We start from the raw sequence: 20,243 nt of genomic DNA, 5'->3' as shown, positions 1-20,243 counted from the left end.
TGATATATGTGCGTCATATATCTTCATGTTAACTGGATTAACTGCTAATGGTATGAAATATACTGATCTATTATTCTGCCAGTGGTCCTCAGAAGAAACAGGCAAAGTTAAGGATGGCAAAGCAAATCTAATGCAGATTTGAATGGTCTGGGCAAGAATGAGGACCAAGACACATGAGGGACAAAGAAATAAAGGTGAGAAAAAGCAAAAAGAAGCTATTGGCGTAGGAGAATTCTGAGAGGAGAGAATATTAGCAGAAAAGAACATTTGGGACCCTCAGCAGCATCCAGTCATAGGTAATCTCTCAATTCAAGTCCGTTGTACTATTGTGTCAGTCAGACTGTTCGGTCAGTAATTTTGCAAAACAAGTCAGTTGAAGCATGTCACTTCAAAAGTTTTAATCTGAAGCAAATTTCATAAAATTGTATTGGTCTAACGCGAGAGAAGAATGTGTTTGCAGCACCCGTTTGCTAGAAGTGTGTGACTCATCAATTTGACTAAACGTTCTCTGAGCGTCTGGCTTTTCTTTTTAAGTACATGGTCACAGAGGGCCCTGGCTGTAAGACAGTAGGCACACGACCCACCAGTGGAAGCTTTGACCTGTGACCCAGACACGAGCAACACAGGAACAGATAGTCTCGTCTGGTTAAAAGGCAACTTTTGTCTGGAAAGTTCCCCTCTAGCAGTACAAAGACCAAAGCAAAATTATTAATAGGACGGTCCAGGGTAAAAGGCCTAGCTTTTGTAACTGGCTATTAGTCCATGGCATCACACCGTTCCAGTGTTACAAATCAGCCATATACGTGAACCCTTGTATGACTCGTGGGAGGTGAGCTGGTTGGCAGGGAGCACATGCATGTCAGATCACACTTAACCCTTCATTCTGTGCCAGGCCCATTCCCATCTGATAACAGTGTCTAGAATAAAAATGGACAGGTTTTATGAATCATCTTGGGGTAGAGAAAGCCTTCTCCTACCCACTGCTGTCTACCTGGCTATTTACTTTCAGTGAGTAATGCATTTGTGTTGGATACAGAATAGGGTGAAGGAGGGGGGAGACATGACATCCTCCAAAGAAAAGGAAAAGGTCAACAGGCTCTAGCGAGGCAGTGTCTTTCTTGGTGCTTCCTTGCATCTTTTTTCATCCTTCAGGGTCCGTCCGCGTGGCTGTTGCACTGGCGCCCTCCTCGAGTTTCTTCTTTGCAGTGAGAGCAGAGAGTCTGTGCTGCCACCAAGAGCAGGAGCAGAGCTCTTTGTGGGAAAAAAAAATGATGAGGCTGAGCAAACCTTCAGCTTCAGATACTGCCTTGGTTTTTATTTTCAGTAGAAGTTTGAGTTCTAACAGAAGGGTTTTGAAATACAAGTGTTCCTATGACTTCTTGAAACCACTTAGAGGCTCTAAATATATAGACATATCTAATGATATGTGTTCTCTGGCAAAAACCAATAACGGGTTTTATTGATAAGCGGAGGGCTGGACAGGAACTCTAGGCCATTCTGGCTTTAATAAAACATTAAGTGGTTTAATTAAATCATTTTTTCTACCCTCGGTTCTATTTTTTCAAAAGACAACATAAAAACAAAACAGGTTCTTTTTTTAGTTGGTTCTCTTTCCTCTATAATTCATTAGGTTAAGTCCATAGATTGACTTACTGTCCTGCCATAAAGCACTTGTGGCCATTTCAGGAATACAGTACTTGAGGCAGGTATTGATCTAAGGGCGACCTCCTCCTTATTTTTTCATAGAAGAGGTAGATAGGATTTTTATTTTTAAAGAAAAGCCTATGTAAGGTAGATAAATACAAAGTTTATATTAGACCTGTCATAACCATCTTGATATATCATTAAAATAATTTTAGCCTTTTTGTACGGGAACTTTCTGAAAGGTTTAAACTATCTAGCATGCATATATGGTTTCCATGTTTAACTTTTTTTTTTTTTTTTCGAGACAGGGTTTCTCTGTGTAGCTTTGTGCCTTTCCTGGAACTCACTTGGTAGCCCAGGCTGGCCTCGAACTCACAGAGATCTGCCTGACTCTACCTCCCGAGTGCTGGGATTAAAGGCGTGCGCTACCACCACCTGGCTTGCATGTTTAACTTTTAAATTAATTTTTATTTTATGAAACTTACCCATGAAAATTGTTTTAAAAGCAAAAGACTTATAAAGGAAATAAATTAGCACTAACACAACTTATCCTCCTCAGCATCCCCACACCCTAGTCTCTGGGCTACTTTAGGTTGAATATAGATCTCTGTATATAATGATCTTTCAAGATCAGGTTAACTCAGGATTAATGTTTTGACCCTTTATTTATGGGAGGGAAACCTATGGACATGAGAATGAAGAATAAGAAATGTGAGGTGACACAATCAGTGAAGGAGTTGGCATGTGATGGCCACCGCACAGGTGTTTAGTGGCCCTGTCACCTTGATGTGTGACTTCTGCACATGGGCTGTGATGAGTGAACCAGTCATAAGCAGCATGTGGACGGAAGGTAAAGTGAACCATTTGTCACTTTTTTGTCTCTTGTTTCCTTGAGGTCATAGTTCTCATAGGATTGACTCTTCTGTCTTTGGAATCTTGTCATCTAAGCCTCTGGTGGTATGTACATGTTCAATGTAATTCTTCTGTTTTTCATCTAGAGTTGGTTGAATTCTTGGGTGTGGAAACAAAAATGAATGTCTATAATTCCTAAAACTTCCTTATTTTCATCTCTATGCTAATATGATTGTATAAAAATTTTGGTTCCAAGTCAAGGTTTACATTATTATGACTAGGAAAATTATATTTTTGCTAAATTAAATGGCTCAGAAATAATCCACGTTCTTCCTCATATAATCTTCATTTTTTTTCAGTTACTATGCTTTCATTTATACTGCTTTGTAAGTACTGATTCCAATATTTTTCCATTATAGCTTGCAATGATCTTTCCCTCCAAATTCCCACCTGACCAGAGGGTCTATATTCTGTTATTTCCTCTCAGATCACTTTCTTGGAGCCCTGGGTCTACCTATATTAATCTGGACCATTAGTTTTCAGTTCAGTGATGAAGAGTCCTTGTCTTCTGGATGCCATAGTCTAGTTGCTCTTGATTGCTTTGCTTGATTAAACCTTCCAAAGAAAAGTAGGAATTTCTACTTTCCTTAGGTCAGTCTTCCTCTTTTCCTCAGCAAATGGTGGTACTTCATTGCCTCCTCACAGTTCTGTAGAATCACTGCCTTGTTTTGGCCAATAAACTATGAGTAGGAGTCATATGTATGTACCATCCGTCAAAGCAATTTCTTTCTCCAAGGAGGAAGCCATGTGTTAAGAAGATTAAAAAAATATCCTGATTGCTAAGGGCCACAGAAATGTTTAAAATTGTAGGGTTCCCTGGACTCTAAGAGATAAGCTTTTCAGTGCTAAGTAATTGAGGTTTTGGCATTCCTTAAAACATGCTCTCTCCCAACTCATACATAGGGTACCTTTGATTGGTAGTTTGGTTGAATATTGAATTTGGGATTATAGCTAAATCTGACGCTATAATGATTTCTACTAATTTGAATGTATCCTAGACTTTCTGAGTTCTCATACCAAATCTTCTATATTTTGTGTTTAGAAACTTTACAGTGCTATGTCATCTGATGAGTCTCTCATTCTTTGGTTGTTGTTGGTCATTTAATATATTCTGATATCTATCTATCTATCTATCTATCTATCTATCTATCATCTATCTATATCTATCATGTATGTATATAGAGAGAGACAAAAACAAAGAGACAGAGAGAGACAGAGACTAATGAGGGGGGAGTCATTTTGGAGAGTTGTGTCCTTAATTATCTTAGTAAAGTTTATATTATGTCTTTGATAATTTTGATTTTTTTTTTGTTTCTATACTTTCTGTAATTTGGATGTCAGGTAACTTGGAATTTTATTGTCTTTTCCTCACAGTTTTCTCTTATTATTTTGTATTTCTTTTATCTTGTGTTCTATGTGTTGAGGAAATACTCAATTTTATCTTCCAATTCTTTTACTGAATTAAGAGTTTAGATATCCAGATACCTTGGCTTCTCAGGAAACTGAGGCAGGAAGATTTTGAGTTTCAGGCCAATCTGGGAGACATAGTAATATCTCCCCCCCCTCCCCCGAAGGATCTATTTTTAATCTCATAAAAGTTCTTTTTTGTTATGTTTATGTTGTATGAAATTCTGTTTTTCCTTCCCAAAGAACATAGTTTATATACTTTTAATTGATTGTACTCCCTGGGTTGTATCAAAATTTAAGTTTGTTTGCTTTTTTACTTTTAAAACATCTTTAATTTTGGAAATGTCTTTAAATAACTGAGTGATAACTTGCTCGCTAATAAGTCATGTTTATGCACTAAGATCCTAATCAGAATCTGTGTGCTTGGGGGGATGGTTGTTCACCTTGGGCAGTGGATTAGTGGACCGGCCCTCTGAGTAAGATGGTGCTGCAAAATGCTAGAACTTTCATGTAAATTTGTGATAATAATTAAAATCCCTGCACGAATTAGTGAGGATTCTCTAGAAAAACAGAACCAGCATAATGAATATACGAAAAGTGTATTTGTTAGATTGGCTCGCACTATAGTTCTAGATAGTTAAACAATGTGTGGCTCACAGAGAGAGGTAAAGAATCCAGTGGTTGCTCAGTCCACAAGGCTGGATATCTCATTAGTCCTAGTAGACATTATTAGGTCTGGATGATTTTTGGAAAGCTGTTGTCTTCAGTCTATGTTGGAAGCTGAAAGAAGTCAGTTTTAATGCCAACAGAGGAATGCGGCACTGGTAGCCACAGAATAAATGGACTTGTCAGCTGGAGTGGAGGCAAGAAAGTACACAGCAAAGTACCTTCTTCCATGTCCTTTTGTCTGGAGTCATTGGAAGTTTCCACCACATTTATGGTGGATCTTTCCACTTCGAATAGTCTGATCAAGAAAGACCCTCACAGGGGTCCCATCCACTTTGTCTTTTCACTGATTCCAAATCTATTTAAGTTGACAACCAAGATTAGCCATTGTACTTCACTAATATTTGCAGATCACCTCATAGCACTGTTTCTATATTGCTTATTATACTGTCCTTCCTCAGTCAAAGGGTAATCTAAGAGAAAGTTGAGGTACAAAATGAAGCCAGAGGATAAGGAGCAGTGTTACATAATGCTGTCTTCTGGACATGACATCACTATTGCACTCATGAACTCATGGGAGCTATGTCTACCTACACAAGGAAAAGCTAGTCCAAATTTCAGCATGGATAGGGAAAGGCTCCTGGGCCCCACCACTAACTGAGTAGATATTAGCAGTGGAAGGCTGCTGGAAAAAGAAGAGTCATTTGACTTCGGGGTGTGGCCATTGGTGGGTTGCCCATGCTCCAAAGGATGGCTCTATGCCTATATACATATGGGTAGCATATTTGGGATTAGTTGGATGGATGGATATATAAACACACACACACACACACACACACACACACACACACACACACACACACACACACACTCAGACTAATGTAAAAGTTAAACAGACATCTCACCAAGCAGGGAGCAGTTAGTTGGGAAGACAATGTTACTGCAGGGCTCCACTAGGGAATCTTCTTAGGTGAGGACTCTTTGGAAGCTTTCCAAGTTCAACCCATGCTGTGAAGTCCCTCAGCTATGGCAAACTGGGAGGATGGCACTGGTGGAGGTCCAGAAGGTTGAAAGTGTTGGCCAGTGGCTAGCACTGATAGGCAGGAATGTAGCTCAGCAGTGGTGCCGGGACTTTAACAGTCCTTGAAGTCAGGGCCACACAGGGCCAGTCTCAAAGTCTTCTTGCTGATGAATAGAAAAAAGAAGCTAGAGAAATCGGGTCTCAGGAGTGCACAGTGGTGTAATCCTAGGGGACACTTCCAAAGACACTCAATTTTTATATCATTTTTTGGGGGTTGTAGCTTTGTGCTATCCTGCTCTCAGCTTGGGCTGGTTCACTAACATATCAACCCCACCTTGACGCTAGTTCATTAGCATAGTTCAAGGCCTGGCTTGGTTTTAGTGCATATCTGAGCTACCTGGTGACAGGCTAGAAATTACATTTTTCTAAGTAACACAAAATGTTTTTTAAATTATACAAAAATGGTTTCACTTATGTTCCTAACAACACACACACACACACACACACACACACACACACACACACACACACACACACACGAGGGCATGAAGTTTAGCAGAGGATGTGTTATTAGGGATCAGAGTTGGTGGGAGGAATGGGGGATATTATAAAAATAGATTATGTACAATTATGAAATTCTCAAATAATAAATAGATATATTAAAAATAAAGGAGTAAAACATTATGGACATATTATTGCACTAACTCCTATTGACCCCAGGGACTGTCTCCCAGGGTTGATTATATTTTATCCAAACTCCACTCTTCTCTCATTTTGACTCCTATAAACCTACAACACTGAAATTTCAGGTCACTGATCTACTTTGTACCATTTTGTCCCCAGTTCCTAGCCTAGAGTATGGCACATCAGAGGTTCCAAGGCCATTTAAGGAGTTGACTAATGCTCTCTGTCATCTAAGTCGAGAAAGAACCTTTGCAAATGGCATTTCAGTCAGCATTCAAGTATTAGTCTGTGAACTGAGAAACAAAATAATTCTTTGCTTGTTTAACTTTCTGTGTTATTTTTAATGAGATGATGCTATTTATGAATTCTCCATCTGCACATATTTTCCTGAACAGTCCCAAGCAATTAGCTTCCAGGAATATCAGTGTGTGACAAACTTCTCTTTTCCAGATGTTCTTGCTCTTACCTGCTATAGTTACCAGTTCTCAAGAATTTATAGGCAATGCCTTGCAACACCTCTTCAATATTTGAGTCCATGATAAGGCAGTTTTCTCGTGTCTTCATGAGAAGAAAACTTATTGGGTTTCACCCATGACCAAAACTACTTATTATGCAAATTCTGTTCATTTTCAACTATAAATTAAAATCCTAGTAACTTACATTGAAATTCTAACAGCTGACAATTGTTTCTAGCTATCAATTATTGTACTAAACTTTCACACTTAATTTGCCTATAACAAGTTTATAGGTTAAGTACTATTTCTTCTGAGTGTGTGTGTGTGTGTGTGTGTGTGTGTGTGTGTGTGTGTGTGTGTGTGTGTGTGTGATATACATATGTGCATTTGTGATACACATGAGGTCAGAGGACAACCTCATTGGCCTGGTCTTCCACCTTGTTCAAGAAAGGCTCTTAGTTTTTGTTTTTGTTTTTTGTTTTTTTCAGTTCAGATGCTGGCTACCCCTTCTGTGAGCTTCCAGGGATTCTTGACTCTGCCTACCATTTCTACGGGAGTATTCAGATAACAAATGCCCACTATTATATCCAGCTGTATGTGAGTTCTGAGGATTTGAATTCAGGTCCTGATGCTTGTATAACAAGCGCTTTCTGCACTGAGCCATCTCTCCATCCCTAGACATCATTTAAATGTATATTTTACAGTTGAAGAGACAGAAAACTGAGTTCTGAAGATTCCAAAATCTTCATAACAAGCTGCCGTGAGCTGCTACTCTGCCCCTCAGAGAGCTGCAGAGTCAAGTGCAGCTCTAAGATACCAAGTACAGAACTAATCTTGTAGTAGGAATGCTCCTATCCTGTAACTTTCTATTTTAGACTCAGTCTTGTACATCTGAATTTGATCACATCTGGATAAGTTGTGATTGGAGTTTGGGATGTGTCTACCATTGCTTCCTAGCTGTGTGGTAGAGAGGAGTTAAAAAAAGGGGGGGGGCACTAGAATAGCAAGTCACCCCTCAGCACATGATAGAGCTTCACTGATAGCATTGTTTTAAGCTTGTTCTAGCTAAAGGTAATTTGTCTATAGCAAATTTTCTGCTGCTTCCTTGAACACTTCTGTCTTCACTAGGATTTCTATTGTTGTGAAGAGATACCATGATGATGACAACTCTTATAAAGGAAAACTTTTAATTGGGGTGTCTTACAGTTTCAGAGATTTAGTCCATTATCATCATGGTGGGTGGTAGGCAGGCAGACATGGTGCTTGAGAAGGAACTGAGAGTTCTACATCTTGTTCCACAGGCAACAGGAAGTGAACTGTATCTACAATGAGCATAGCTTGAGAATAGGAAGCCTCAATGCCCACCTTCACAATGACACACTTCCTCCATCAAGGCCATACCTATTCCAGTAAAGCCACACCTCCTAATAGTGCCACTTCCTGTGAGCTTATGGCGGCCAGTTACATTCAAACTACTGTAGCTGGAGTTTTCTCCAGTCCTGCCTGGCCCACGGTCAGGACAAATCTCTCTCTCCTGCCAGTACCACAGCTGCTTAGACCCAACCAAGTAAACACACAGAGACTTATATTGCTTATAAACTGTATGGCTGCAGCAGGCTTCTTGTTATCTAGTTCTTATATCTTAAATTAACCCATTTCTATAAATCTAGACCTTGCCACATGGCTCGTGGCTTACTAGTATCTTACATGTTGGTACTCATGGAGGTGGCTGGCAGCGTCTATCTGACCCAGCCTTCCTGTTCCCAGAATTCTCTTCTCTGCTTGTTCCACCTATACTTCCTGCCTGGCTACTGGACAATCAGTATTTTATTTATACAGAGCAATATCCACAGCACTTAGAATGCTGCAGTTTAAAGCAATAGGTTCACAATAAGACAGATTCAGATGGAATACTTTACAATATCTGTAAATGTACATAGGCTTGGAAGAGAAAGAAAAAGGAATATATACAGTTATATTAAGAAATAGATAGTTTTAAAAATTAAGTCTTTAAAGAGACAGTAAAATTAATATAAAAAATAAGCCACGTAAAGATGGATATCACACAGAGAATCTGGATTATGTTGTCTTTGATATTCTTAACTGCAGAAAGACATTTGATTGTAAAAACTGTTGAGTTACTCCAATATGTATATTTTAACGATACCTTGACTTCAAAATTTGGATGTAAGAGTATATTGCTTTGGAAAGGAGGCTCTGCTTTTGTTTCCACAGAAAGCAAGAGCCTATGGATTTGTTCCAGATTAAGATACATCAGGTTTGACCAGCCAAGACTCCCTGACAGGTCTCTGATGACACCATGGCCCAGATAATCCAACATCCAGAATGATTTCAAGGCAACTGGATCAGACAATACACCCTCACGGACTACTCCATAAGCCTCAAATTTTCTTTGTGTCCCCATAAGATACAGTGCCCCTCTCCAGCAGGAAGTAGTAAGAAAAGCTATGCCCAGATTCCCAAATATACCAAGCAGGCTTTGGAGATGGAATTGGCTCACTCCTTCTCTAAACACAGTCATATTAAAAAAAAAAAACAAAAAAGAGGTTGAGAGATTTTTGTGTCCCATATCAGAAACTACCACAAGATCTTACTCATTTTTGCGATCGGAATACTCCTGATCATCACAATAGTTACAATTGCTACAGCTGTCAGAATAAGAACTATTTACACAATTCTATTAGCCTACTTTTTGTCGCTCTTTTCAGAGTCCTAGTAGTTTCCAGATAGATGATGTATTTCATTGCCCTATGCTTTATTTTATGCAGGACCACAGATTTCCTAATTTCTCACTCACACTGAAAATGTAGCCTTCAGTTTCTCAGCCTTGTGATGTTTCAGGATTGCATGGCAGCGCTTAATCTCTGGCCAGTACTTACCGTCAGTGAAAATTTATGTCTCCTTTGCTGTTTCTTCTGTCTCAGTACCACAAAGAAGTTAGAGTTTAGCACTGTCTAATATATAAATGTGTCCTGAGCCACACAGAGATGGAAGGCATTCTCCAGACTTCACCTGTCAGTGAGAAGTTACTGGCAGTTGATAGTTTCTGGGTTAGGGAAGAATCACTGTGCTAGGAGGTGTGGCCGCCAGTAGGTTTCCATGTTCCACGGGATGTCTCCATGCCCAGGTACTGGGGGATGTCTTTCTGTATGCTGTGAATATATGTTGCTCCTATTAGTTAATAAATAAGCTGCTTTGGCCTATGGCAAGGCAGCTTAGAGGCAGGTGGGAAATCTGAGGAGAGAGACAGAAAAGAGAAAGGTGGAGTCTAGAGAGACACGAGCTGCCGCCCAAGGAGCAACATGCCAGCAGATCAGTAAAGCTGTGAAAATGTGCCCAAACATAGATTAATAGAAATGGGTTAATTTCAGATATAAGAGCTAGCCAGCAAGAGGCCTGCGACAGGCCATACAGTTTGCAAATAATATTAAGCCTCTGAGCAATAATTTTATAAGTGGCTGCGGGTCTGCAGGGCTGGGCAGGACCAGAGAAAACCTTCCAGCTACACCCAGGCACACATGGCTTCTTTAAATTTAATTATTAAACCTACTGGGGTGAAGAAGATGAGGAAGAGGAAGAGAAAGGAGGAGGAAGAGGAGGAGAAGAAGAAGACAATGACGACAACAATTTCATGAAATTAGGAGGGAGAGATATTGGAGGGAATACAGGAGGAGTTGGAGAGTGGGCAATAGGGGTATACATGATCACATTTCACTGGATACATGTATAAAATTCTTGAAGGATTAAAATTATAAATGAGTTTTTAATAGATACAATAAAATTCTAAAAGAAATAAGAAAAATCATTTTTAATAATAAGCTTAATTTAACTTAATGCATGCCATATTTTAACATTTTAAAGTGCAGTTAATATAAAAATTAACACAATTCTTCATATTTGGTGAATTATATCCTTTTAACCTAGCATATATTTTACAGTAACCACACCATTAACCATATCCTAAGACATTACCTTAGAGGACATAGGTAGACAACTGTTGACTTTGTCTCAGAGCATAATGGTCATGTGTATTTAGGTCTCAACTCTCTTATGTCATGGTAATGCCTAGTCCATGGGAGAGGACTTCATCTGAGGACTCATTTCACTAAATCACATGGACATGTAGCAGCATGCTGGGGGTATCATTCTGCCTTTTGTTTCCAGGACACCAATTAGGAATTTGATAATATAAAGAACGTTATGTATACTTGCTATATTTTATTTTTAAACTATCGAAATCAGTTTTAAAACCATGATTAAAATATATGTTCATTATAATTTATTGAGCAATAGTAATAGATGCTTTAATGACTAGTGATTTCATTTAGGAATTGCACACTTAGCAAACTCTTAAAGACAGAAGAACTTAAAAAAAAGCTCACTTTTTATATGTATGTGTGTGTTTATGTATGTGCAGATGTGAGTGCATATGCTTTTGTGGATCACATGCCTATGATAGTCAGATGTCAACTTTGGGTATTGTTTCTCTTGCTCAGATATCCTCCACTTCCTTTTGGGGGGGGGGGGGGACAGCATCTCTCACTGGCCTGCACTTCTGGATTAGACTTAGTTGACTGGCCAGCAAGCCCCAGGAATCCCACTACCCCGAATTCTCTAGTGCTCGGACCACAAGTGCACAGCAGTGCCATGCTGCTTTTAAAAATACATATGTATTTGTTGCCTATCTTGTAGTTTTGACAAAATGTCTGACAAAAGCTACTTCTGGAAGAAAGATTTTATTTTTGTTTACAGTTCCCCGGGATGTAATCTATGGTAGGGAAGGTTTGGCTGTAGAATGAGTAGGCAACTGGTGAAGTTGTATCTATGGTCAGGAAGCAATGCACACTTGTGCTCAGCTCACTTTGTTCTTTAAGTTCAGACCTCAGCCCATGGGATGGTACCTCCCACATTGATGCTGAGTCTTCCCATCTCAAGGAGCCTAATCTAGATGGTACCTCACAGGCACACCCACAGATTTGTTTCTATGGTGATTCTAAATCCCATCAAGTTGATAATCAAGGTTAACCATCATGCACAGGTTCTAAGGATCAGACTCAGGTACTCACGCTTGTGTGGCGAGCATGTTAGTGACCAAACTGTCTCCTAGTCCGTCCACTTTTCCTTATAAAACTGTTATGACAGTGACTTTGCTTATGCCCCTCTTTTTAGTTTGCTTAAGTGTTCACATGAAGCTCAGTGTTTGATACCTTGTGGTTCCTGCCTTGCTGTCAGCAATCTCCTTTGTTTCCACAAACTCTGTTATGATTGCTCTCTTGAGTTCTTCGCTCTAGCAGAAATCTGGTTATCCCTAAATAGGCTTTCCACATCGACTGGATTGCTGTGTGATAGAGGCAATTTTAACCTATTTATTATTCTCTCTTATACTGAGTTGGCTATTTTCTTCCTTGCGTTCATTACCTTTTGATTTATTTAATTCATTTGTTTTGTATATGTTTGAGTTGCTGTTGGGCTTGCCCTTGTTTATAAGGCTACCAGTCTTTAGTGCCTGGTGTCTGCTAAAGATGAAGACATGAAGGGATGAATTAGTGAATCGCCACAAGCTAAACAGTTGAATGCATGTTAAGATTAATTTTATAATTTGACTAAATATGTTGATGCTACAGTCCTATATATTAGTTGCCTGTTACAGTTTAGGTATTGGATTTTTGTCGTATTGCTGTTTTTACACATCTTCCTGAGGGGAAAAATAATAAAGTACACATAGGTTTGTCAGGTGGCTGCACTTACTTGACTTGGATTCTGAAATATTGAGAATCTGAAGTAGCAACAAACTGGTCTAGTGTGACACATCTCTTCATTCTCAGTAAAACACTGAAATTTGATCTTGGTGGCAAGGAGATAATTAGCACCTGTGTTCTTTAGCAGAGCAAATATACACATGATCCTAAGCTGCATTGCATTTGGAAATAGGTGCAAGTAAAACATGTTTTTACTTTTCCCGAAGTAAAAACATGATAGGAATGAAAAAAAATACATGCTGGAGGGAAACAGAGGAACCTACAAGTTTTAGAGATACGTCTTTTCAAGACCATAGTTGAAGGATCTTCTATTTCTTCTATATTTCAAGAAATATTTTATTTGGTTAAATTAAAAAAAATCTGTCATTCTTCAAGGCTTAGAAATTTATAAAATAATTTTTATGACAGAATAAACATACACATGTATCATAAGATAGGGTGATATTCATTTGAGAAAAAGAAAAAGGAAAAAAGAAAAATTGGAAAATGGCATAATTGATATATTTTAGATCAAAATTAATAGAAAATATAACTCTGAAGGGACTAAGGCTATTTATATATTATTGGTCCAATTAATATGTGATTTCATGTGCAATTGACAATGTAGAAGAGGGTGAGGAGATCCAGAAGGAAATCCTGGTGACAGTGGCACCAAGCTATGGGATTGAACTGCTTTATATTGCTGCAACGAACAAGGCAAGAGGTCCAAGAACAAAAGTTCTAATTCATTTTATAGCATAGACCATTTAAAAACAGTCATAATTGCAGTGACTGTGACTGGACAGGTTCACTGAGCAAAGCATTTTATTTATATCTACAGGTTGAGAATCTGATGAGGCATGAAGGACCAATGTGTAGTACAGTCACTGGGGAAGGCTGAGGGGTGATGCTAGCCATCAAAAAGATCTGGTGTGTCTCTCTAGCATTTACCCAAGCAAGTGCTCATCTCAAATTCACATTTACAGTATAATGTTTCATTGCTTTGCTGGCAAATCAACACAGTTTTAGTGTTCTGTAAAAGGTCAACCTTTCAACTCAGGTTTATATGAATACTGTCTACCTTCTTGTGTGCTATGCTGTTGTGAGACACTGTTCCTGGGGAAGATGTACACAGATAGGGAACCAGCGACAGACCAAAGTAAGGATACCACCGAAGTCTAATTGATGAACAGATGAGCTTTATCGGGTTACTTACAGGAGCAGAAATGACTCAAAGACAGGTGCATGAAAGCTAGGAATCTGGAGTCCATTGCACAGCCTGTGGGCGGCTCAGCAGGTTAGTGTTGTCTCCAGGTTGGTCAGTTCTTCTGAGCTTCATCTAGGCATCATAGCTGATGCGCCTCTTCCAGGAATCTCAGCGAGTGAGAGTCTTCTAGGTGGCGCAGCTTGGCCAAGAGTACCTCTCAGCAGCCATGACCACTTAATCACATGCCTGGGGAGGGAGGGACCAAGTGGATCTTGACATTTTCAGGGAATTTCTGGAGATTTTAATTGTTAACATCCTGTATCTTCATGAGCTCACCTCCAAGACAGATGGTTTTATCTCAGAGGAAACTGCTGAACAGCATATATTTGTAATCTTATTACATTTAACTGTCTCTTCCTCATACTGTAGGTTGTAGATTTTTGTAAAACATAATAACCCCCCCAAAAGTACAGGGTAATTGATTCTACTCTTTTCTTAACAGTTCAAATGGAACAAGTTTCCTAAACCTCTTGCTTAGAAAACTAGTTCTCAAATCCACTTTTCAGTTGGGGTCACTTAGTACAAATACAAAGGTCAAGAAATTAAATATCTGAATATGGAATGACTTGTTGGAGGCAATACAATAAGCTGATGTTAGCTAGAACCAGGATCCTACACCGAACCCTCAGAGTTGGGCTATCGGTGCTGTGTCTCTGACACAGGAATTTTATGCTCTCAGCAAGCACACATCGACTATGACTAGGTAGCTTTACTAAACTGCATTCATTTTGGTTAGAATGATCTGGCTTCGAAGTCTCCTCCATTGAACTTATGTAAGTGTGATAGAAATCCAATTTTTGGATTTCTGACTCTACTACTTGGAAAAGCAATTACCTTCTTCCTTCCCATTCCACTCCAAACAAACACAGATTTAGGGCTATAGAGTTCTCCAGATCTATTTTTAAATATTGCCCCTCCTGCCACTTTATCAACTGTGATTTGTTTCTCAATTTGTTGGAACTATGATTGAATGATGGAAATTATCTTCTCACAAGGAACTGAACCTGAGAACAGACACCGCTTAATTTTTTTTAAGCAAAAAATTATGTTCCTACAGATGGATAAGGAAGAAGAGTCTATACATGGTCATTCACAAGGCTTATGATTATTCTTTGTTCTGGAATTTTCCTTTGCTTTGGACAGTTCTTATCTCAGTACAATTACTAATAGTGTCTTTTCTCAAAATGTCTGATCTAGAAAGTAGTTTCTGTTGTCACATCGCTTTGATGGCAAATGACAGCAGCCCAACTTGAAGAGCAGCTGTCTCATTCTGGGTCTTTACATACAAGTCAAGAGGCTCAGAGTTCAAGTATCTGTAAGACAATGGGAAGCATTGACCTTTATGAAGGAACAAGTGCATTACAACTCTGAAGGCTCCTGTCTCTCAACATTAATAAGGAGAAACTGAGGACTCCCATATATGTTGCTAGATATGCCTTTGCTCTTACTGTTGATATAAAGAAGAGCCAAACCCGTCATACTGATCATGGTTGACAATGGCCAAGATCAATAAAACAAATGACAACTCATACTGGTGAGGATGTGGAGGAAGGCCAGCACACATCTATTGCTGGTGAGAGTGCAAACTTGTACAACTACTATGAGAATCAGTGTGGCAGTTCCTCAGGAAGTTGGAATCCTTCTACCTCAAGGTCCAGCTACACCACTCTAGGGCATATACCCATGGGGATGCTCCATCCACATATAGAGATAATTGCTCAGCCATGTTCATTTCTATCCATTATTCAAGAAATTGGAAACAGCCTAGATGTCTGTCAGTCAATGAATGGATAATGAAAATGCAGAGCATTTACATGATGAAATAATATTCAGCTGTTAAAAATGAAATTGTGAAACCCACAATTAATGGAGCTAGACAAAAATCATCCTGAGTGAGATCAGTGCCTCACTCAGCCATCATGAGAAGCTCCTTGCTGTAGATGGGAGCTAACACAGAGACCCACAACAGGACAATGTGCAGAGAGTGAGAGACTAGAGAATTCAGTCTAAAATGTATGTCCTCTTTTCATTGACCCCCACCTCCTGGGGCTCAAGGATCTACACAGAAGAGGAGGCAGAAAGATGGTCAGAGCCAGAGGTAGTTGTTGACTCTAAGGAAACAGTGTCTTCCAGAAACAAGAGGAATAAAGCACATTTGAACTTAGACTGGCAGCATGTACTGGACCTGCAGAGGTTCCCAGTACTGAGAGGGGGAAATCTGAGGTCCCACCCCTAACAAAGAAACTATCTGAAACTGACACTTGCTTGCAAAGGAAAAATTAGGTTTTTTTTCCTATGGAGTCTCACTGTGTGTTAACCACACTTCAGGCCCCATGCTGCGGAGTAGTTGGTCAACACAGAACAAACACAACAGTGTTTTTGTAGACTATGTCTCACGTTGTTTTGTGTGGGCACTTTTTGTCTTATTGATTTTTTTGCTTGTATATTTTGGTTTCTATTTTGGTGTTTGTGGGGTGTGTGTGTTCCTTTTTGTTTGTTTATTTGTTTGCTTTTGAAAGAGAGAGAGAGAGAGAGAGAGAGAGAGAGAGAGAGAGAGAGAGAGAGAGAGAGAGAGAGGAGAGATAAAGGGTGTAGAGTTGGGGAGGGTGGGAGGATCTGAGAGGAGCTGGGGAGAGAAAAAGTGTGATAAAAAATATAATGTATGAAAAAGGTCAGTTACAATGCTAAAAAAATTAAAAAGGGAGAAAGAGGAATGAATGGGGCACACCTGGTGGCAGAGCAGACTACAGAGGCTGAGTTTCTTCTGGCTGAGACCCAGTTCACGATGCTCCTGGGGTATATGACACCATTACCTTACACTCATTATCTAAACATACAGTTAAGTTCTCTCCCAGAAATTCCCATGATTTTAAGTCTTCAACGTCTTTGCCCAAGTTCGAATCCAAACTCAAAATTACCAGATTCAAATGTCTTTTGTGATTAGATCAGCAAATGGAGTTCATTCATCTTTTTATAAAATGGAGTTTTATTTATCATAAATATTAATAGCTTAAAATTTATATAGGACAAGGAAGGCTTCTGGGTATATAGTAAGCAAGATATGTATAGTTCTTAATCTCTGGAACTGTCAAATAGTAACTACAGAGGTCTTTCTATTTTGCTTCAAAAGATTGATGAAATAGCTTTCTGGAGTTTTTTTAAGATCACTTGTTTTATTAATCCTGGACATATCTGCTTGGGCATATCTGCTTCAGGGCAGTAGCCTGTGAAGAAGTCATTGAAATAAAAAATTTCTGCCCAAGAATGGCTTTCACTCTAAAAAGGCAGGTTTGTAAACTGGAGAGTATTAATATTAACCAATGTTGTAAATTGTATTTGTGTGTTCATGTCCATGCATGATGTAAAGTTATTGTGAGGACAGAGTGGCTACTTTTAGAAAAAGTGTTCTATACCTTAACTGTTACATCCTGAAGTGGACAAGTCATTGAGGAGAATTCCATGTGGTCTCTGGGTAAGCTCTCACAGAATACACACATCTATGATGTTAGGGAAACTTCCGTGGAGAAAGCATTTTCTTTCCTCAAAAGTTCAGGGAAATTATTGTTGCAAGCCCCAGGACAAATGGAGGTTGGTCTGTGGACATTTTCCCAAGTTAGTAACATTAATAAGGAACTAGACTAAAAATTTTAGCATTCTCTTCTTCAGAAAATAAAATAGTGTGTTTTGGATGTTTATTTATTTGCCTTCACTAAGTGCAATTTTAGTGGGAACTCCAAGTGTAGTGGTCTAGAGGTTCTCTAAAGTGTGCACAGTGTCAACGTAAGGAGCACAGTGAGAGCAGAGTAAGGAGCACCTCTCAGGTCCATGGGTCCCATGAAAACATCAGGATATAACAGTGGTCCTCAACCTCGGGCTCTCGATCCTCACGTCGATCACATATCAGATATCCTGCATGCCAGATATTTGCATTACAATTCATAACATTAGCCAAATTACAGTTATGAATTAGGAGCAAAATAATTTTATGGCCGAGGGTCACCACAACATGAGGAACTGTATTAAAGGGTCACAGAATTAGGAAAGTTGAGAACTACTGAGATATAGATCAGAGCTTCTTAGGAATGTTAATGGAAATCAAGTTTGTCAAGGAGTTTTGGTAACTGTAACACAGTCTTGGTGGTTCTATATAATGTCATATTATGATATTAGCAAGTTTGTGTAGTGGGTAGCCATTTCAGCTTTGATCTGGAAGTTCCAACCCCCATTGAGGCTTCGGTAACTGTCACGTCTACAAGGCAGGCCAAGAGAGGGCCCTGAAGACCCGAGATCCAGGTGCGCCGAGCTCTCTTGGTTCCTGGACCCTGGACGCTAAAGGTAGACTGAGCAGAGTTCTCCAGAGAACACCGCCGCCGGACTGTGCTACTTCTTCCCCAAACCCAGCAACCTACCTATCCCTTCATTTTTAAGTTATGTCACTAATAAACCTCCCTTTTAACTACGTGGAGTGGCCTTAATAATTTCACCAATAAGTTTGCTCTTTTATATTCTGTCCAGATAGAATCTTGATGGATCTATTCTACATCCTTTCCATCTTCAGACCCTTAGAAGACAAGACATAGCTTTCTGTATTTTTTTCTGGAGTTGTCCTCAGAGACATGAGGTCTATGTATAAGCTAACTCGTCCTTGTTAATGACACAAAAAATCATCCTGCGAGTCTGTAGAGATACACAGTTTTCTAGGACTATTCACATGTGGTTGTGTTTATCGAATTTTCATAGACACTTGAGACAGGAACTACCTCGTGTAATGATGAGGAAGCTAAAGCAAGGAAATCTCAAGGAATCTCCCTGGGGTTGTAGCCAGAACAAAATCAGATTAGAACTGAAATTCCGAGCCACTTGCTGGGCAGCGAATGATCTATGTATCTTTTCTGCCTTTCCTTGCTGGTAGTTGGCTGGTGGCAGTCAGGAAGATTGGCTCAGAATATGCAGTCACTACACATCTACTGTCTGACTGAACTTGTCAGAGGTGCTCCTTAATTGGACAAAAGGCTAAGCCCAAGATGTACAGCCAGATTCTGCGTATGTAGAGGGCTGGTCCTGCATGTTCCCCTTCTGTTCATATCTATGGGAGCTGCAAGCCTGCTGGCTCTTGGGAAATGTTCTTCATCTCAGAACTAAAAAGTGTATTTTGTTTTCCTTTCTGGGTCACATTGCCTCTTTGAGAATCTCATACAAACTACCAACCCTCTCTGCGTGAAAATGTGCACCCAGAATTTTTTTTAAAAAATTTTTCCTTAATGTCCATGATTATTAAGGTCAGATGACCCTTCCAAGAATAATAACAGTAAATTTAGGATGGTGTCTCTCTCTGGACTTTGAAGGTTGGTACCGTTCACTTTCAAGGAATTTATGTGAATGCTTGAATCGGAGAAAACTGTGTTCACATTTGACCGAGGTGTTTGCTTTTGCTTTGCTCCTGCAGGGGAGAGTGCCATGCCAATGTCACAGTTGGCTGTGGTCACTAGCTGGCTGCCTGGTAACGGCACAGTTTGTGCATTCCAGGGCCAGGCTCCAGAGAGGCAGAAACACCGCAGGGGAGAGGAAGTGCAAGCCCCAGGTTCCTGACATGAACATTCTTGATGTTGCAGCTGAAAGACCTCATTATTGTCCTGGAAGATACTGTAAGAACAAAGGCACCATTTTCAGGATAGAGGGCTATGTGTTGTTGTTAATTAAATATTTTTTGACTCTGGCATTCAGTTGGTCAGAGCATGACAGCAGGAGGCTTTGGGGCATGAGCTCATCTAGGCAGCTTCTCCTAATCCATGGAATAAGGAGTACACCCCCACTTGCTCACAAGACTCCTTTATTTGAATTATGACAAATAACAGGCATAGGCAGCATTGAGGGAATGCTTTCATATTCATTTCAACAAAGGAGTGATAAAGTATGTAGGGCAGTGACATGATTTTGTTATTTCTTTTCACACTTAAGATTGTCTGTCAAAGAATAATATAATGTGTAAGAAAATAAAAGGGCCATGAATTTGAAAGTGAGCAAGGAGAGGTATATAGAAGGGTTTGGAGGGACAAAAGAGACATGGCAGGGGGGTAAGATAAGATAATGCAATTATATTATAATCTCAAAAACTAAAAGAAGTAATGAAAACGATGTGAAAGTAATATACAGAAAGCTACGGGGTATTGCTTATAGGGTTTTGCTGCAGACTGGAAGTGTATAAAGGCAGCTTCCGTACCCTTGTGTGACGAGATTTCACATTTTATTTTCCTGGGTGTGGTGAGGGGAGGGGGAATGAGCAGGGAAACACAGGTGAAGAGATGAAGCTGGGCTCAGCTGCACTTCTGCCAGGAACCACTGATGTGGTCATTAGCAGGAATTCACTTCCCTTTCTCATCCTCATCTGTAAGGAAGGCTAGCCACACAGCAAAGCTATTGAGGCTCAG

At 39.6% G+C, this 20,243-nt stretch overlaps 1 long non-coding RNA gene across 2 annotated transcripts in view; it reads left to right on the top strand.

Moving 5' to 3' along the window:
* Positions 1–20,243, top strand: part of LOC128117839 (uncharacterized) — a 78,303-nt gene that overhangs the window by 30,947 nt on the left and 27,113 nt on the right. Inside the window, exon 3 of one of the 2 annotated variants that reach the window (XR_008220929.1) lies at positions 7,278–7,386. The exons of the other annotated variant lie outside the window; for it this stretch is intronic. This is a non-coding gene — a long non-coding RNA (uncharacterized LOC128117839). The remainder of the gene's footprint in view (positions 1–7,277; positions 7,387–20,243) is intronic. 2 annotated transcript variants of the gene reach the window in all.

The sequence above is a fragment of the Peromyscus californicus genome, unplaced genomic scaffold (genome assembly GCF_007827085.1).
Source record: "Peromyscus californicus insignis strain IS unplaced genomic scaffold, ASM782708v3 Scaffold_21__1_contigs__length_65335640, whole genome shotgun sequence".
Classification (NCBI taxonomy): Eukaryota; Metazoa; Chordata; class Mammalia; order Rodentia; family Cricetidae; genus Peromyscus; species Peromyscus californicus.
The sequence above is the reverse complement of the archived record's forward strand: the minus strand, read 5'-3'. Positions and strand labels throughout refer to the sequence as shown.